The sequence below is a fragment of the Geotrypetes seraphini genome, unplaced genomic scaffold (assembly GCF_902459505.1).
Source record: "Geotrypetes seraphini unplaced genomic scaffold, aGeoSer1.1, whole genome shotgun sequence".
Classification (NCBI taxonomy): domain Eukaryota; kingdom Metazoa; phylum Chordata; class Amphibia; order Gymnophiona; family Dermophiidae; genus Geotrypetes; species Geotrypetes seraphini.
The window spans coordinates 28,560-32,021 of NW_022985902.1; the positions used below are offsets into that span (position 1 = coordinate 28,560).

The 3,462-nt window shown below is 38.5% G+C and overlaps 1 long non-coding RNA gene across 1 annotated transcript; it reads right to left on the reverse strand.

Annotated features, from left to right (window-relative positions):
• Positions 1 to 1,478: 1,478 nt before the first annotated feature.
• On the reverse strand, positions 1,479 to 3,422 carry LOC117352494. The gene is made up of 4 exons (XR_004537695.1): positions 3,165 to 3,422; positions 2,778 to 2,800; positions 2,502 to 2,528; positions 1,479 to 1,502 (listed from the first exon to the last, which is right to left on the reverse strand). It is a non-coding gene; the product is annotated as an uncharacterized LOC117352494 (long non-coding RNA).
• Positions 3,423 to 3,462: the final 40 nt, after the last annotated feature.

Below are 3,462 nucleotides of genomic sequence, written 5' to 3' on the forward strand. Positions count from 1 at the left end.
AGACATATAAAAACTAAATACAAAAAGAAAATGACAAATAACAAGGAAAGAGGAGGAACCACAATAAAGTTTAGGCTAGAAGACATTAACAGAAAATATAATGGGAATAAAGGGAAACAAATTCAATACTGCTGAATACCTATTGACAGGTACGAAAAGAAGAAAGAAGTTAAAAAAGAAAAAGTAAGATTAATGAAGAACACCAGATTCATCTGGTGTGATATAACATTAGCTGAGCTGATAGCACCTGCTGGTAATATTTATTAAATGATGGTGTGGGTAAAATGGGGGGCAGAGGGTGAAAGGAATATATGAAGTGTTGTCAAGGGTCTATAGAATAAGGATTGACAAGTTTAGAAGAGGAGTTAAGAAAGGGTTAATAAACAGGACTTGTAAGAAAGAAAAATGATTAGGGAGGTTTCTAAGGTGATGGGGTGGAGCAGTCATGTGATTGTTGGGTGTTGTGGCAGGCTGGAGTGAGTTCTGTGAGGAAAGGGGAACAGTACAGTACTTTCTTCTGGAAAAGATTATCCCTCCTTCCCTCCCATTTGTGCTGGTGTTATGTTTTGTGTAAGTGTTGTGGAGAGGAGGTATGTGGGTACAGGTTTTATGTTGACTTGTGTAGGTTTGGTAGAGCTTATAGGGTTGGGGGAGGTGGTCACAGCTTTGGGTGGGGCAGAAAATGGGTTTGGCCCAGTTTGATCTGGGAGATGAGCAGTTAATAAATAAATAAATATAACACTTGTATGCGATACCGCTGCGTTGGGAAGCATGGCCTTGCGTCACCATGGTTCATGTTTGAGGGAATGTTATAAGTTTAAAGACTTAACGGGAGCTAGTTTCAACACTGAATAACTCCCTGGGGGTGTGTGAAATATGCATTGGGGGTTTGTTGGTTTTTGGACACGGATTGTATTGTAAGTGGAGATAATATTCAGATAGATAATAAAGCTGCGGCCAAATATTTATTCCAATAAAATTGAGTTGTGTGATTATTGATTGATGGTGATTAACTTTCAGTTGCAGGTGATGGGAATGCCAATGCTAATGTTATGTACAGAATAGTCTTTAAAAATGAAACATTTCAATGAACCCTTTAAATTTCTCTAAATTTGTTTCCACTCTTATGTGTAAAGGCAAGGAGTTCCAAATCGTGGGGGCGGTCACTGAGAATGTTGTCGTACGAAGAGTACTGATAATCTTTAATGAGGGTACAAAAAAATAGATGTTGAGATATAGAATGAAAGCTGTGATTTTAGAAAAGAACTTCTCATGGGAAAGTCATAGAGCAGCAAAGTCACTTTACAGGCATCAAGCAATAGATGTAGATAAACTGACACCAACACAGATATGAACCCAGTCATGTAAATTCACACAAAGACAGACACAGTGGCTACAAAGAAGTAGATTTTGTGATACAGTAACATCAATTTAATATATTTCTGCAATAGTTCAGAAGAAATAAAGTTTGGACCTACTTGATCATCACTTGTGGTGTTACTCTAAATGGAAGAATGAAAGCAGTGATTTTAGATAAGAACTTCACACAGGAAAGTCCCAGAGCAGCAAAGTCACTTTATTGACCAATCAATAGAGGCAGACAAACATATGAACACACACACAGTGGTACATAAGAAGATAAGAACATAATAATAGCCTACTGGATCAGACCAATGGTCCAACTAAATCAGTAGCCCATCCTCATGGTGGCCAATCCAGGTCACTAGTACCTGGCCAAAACCCAAGTAGTAGCACTATTCCATGCTATCGATCCAGGGCAAGCAGTGGCTTCCCTCATGTCTTTCTCAATAACAGACTATTGACTTTTGCTCCAGGAAATTGTCCAAACCTTTCTTAAAACAAGCTACGCTATCCGCTCATACCACAACCACTGGTTTTGAAAGTATTTCCCTGTAACTTCTTTGAGTGTCCCCTAGTCTTTATAATTTGATGGAGTGAAAAATCAATCCACTTGTACCCGTTCTACTCCACTCAGGATTTTGAAGGCTTAAATCATATCTCCGCTCAGCTGTCACTTTTCCAAGCTAGAGAGCCCTAACCTTTTTAGTCTTTCCTCATATGAAAGGAGTACCATCCCCTTTATCATCTTGGTTGCTCTTCATTGAACCTTTTCTAGCACTGCTATATCTTTCTTGAAATAAGTAGTCCACAATGAATGCAATAGTCAAGGTGAGGTCGCACCATGGAACAATTCAGAGGCATTATAACATACTTAGTCTTGTTAACCATCCCTTAGTAAATTATATAAGCGATTTATTAAATACGAATAAAAACTTGAAACTTGTCACAAACAGACAGATACAGACATGCACATAATTCACATAAATAAGGTATAGGCGGAATAGAAGTCCCTAATGTAATGTAAATGAACACAGAGATAGACACAGTGGCTACAAAGAACAATATTTTCTGATACAGTAACATCAATTTAATACTTTATACTTTTGCAATAGTTCAGAAGAAATCAAGTTTGGGCTTACCGAAACCTGAGTATTATTTACGCTGGCCTGAATGGAAGGATAAGAGCAGTGATTTTAGAGAACTTCTCATTGGAAATTTACAAAGCAGCAAAGTCACTTTATTGGGATCAGTCAACAGATACAGACACAGACACAGAGAAATACAGAGACAGACACACACATATACACAGAGGTAGACACAGTGGATGCAAAAGTGCAAAATGTTCTGATACAGTAATATCAATTTAATACATTTTACTTTTGCAGGAGTTGAGAAGAACAAAAGTTTGAACTTACCGAAACAACGAGACCTCTAGTGCCTGTCAAAGAAGAGCTTGAATTTAATGTTGCTGTTAGGTTTATTTGGTAGTCTAAGGAAAATACATTAATTAAGTTAAAGATGCCAATAGGTTTGATATGCCTAATATAACCCTGTACTCATTCTCTGTGACAATTTCTTTGCAAACCACCCCCTGCCCTGGTAACTGTAACCAGTGGAAACTTGTCAGTGGGTACCATGTTCCTACAGTTAAACAACCACATTTAGAATATAAACAGCACCTCTGTCTCCCCATGCACCCCACTAACATAGGAGAGAGATGTCTGTCATAAAGCCTTCTAGGTATTCACAGTGAATATGGAGGCTTCTGCTCAAAGTCCTGTAATAATTTCAAGGTTACTTACCCTGGTAGCAGAAGCTCAGAGCCACCAGCAGAAAAGCTACTGCGATCTTCATGGCTGGGTTGGTTGTATATTGAGTCTTGAGCTTCAATAGACAAAGGAATGTAGGTAGAGAGCCCTGCGCTCAGAGCTCAGATATATACTGTGAATATTCTCCATACTCCGCCCAGGATCTCCGGTGACAGCTCAGCTTCTGGCATCATCTGTGAGATCATCTGACTCAGACCATGCAACAAATCTTGAACAAGTGCCAATCTTTTAAATCTGCTTAAGACTTTCTTTGAGAAAAGAAAACAGGTAA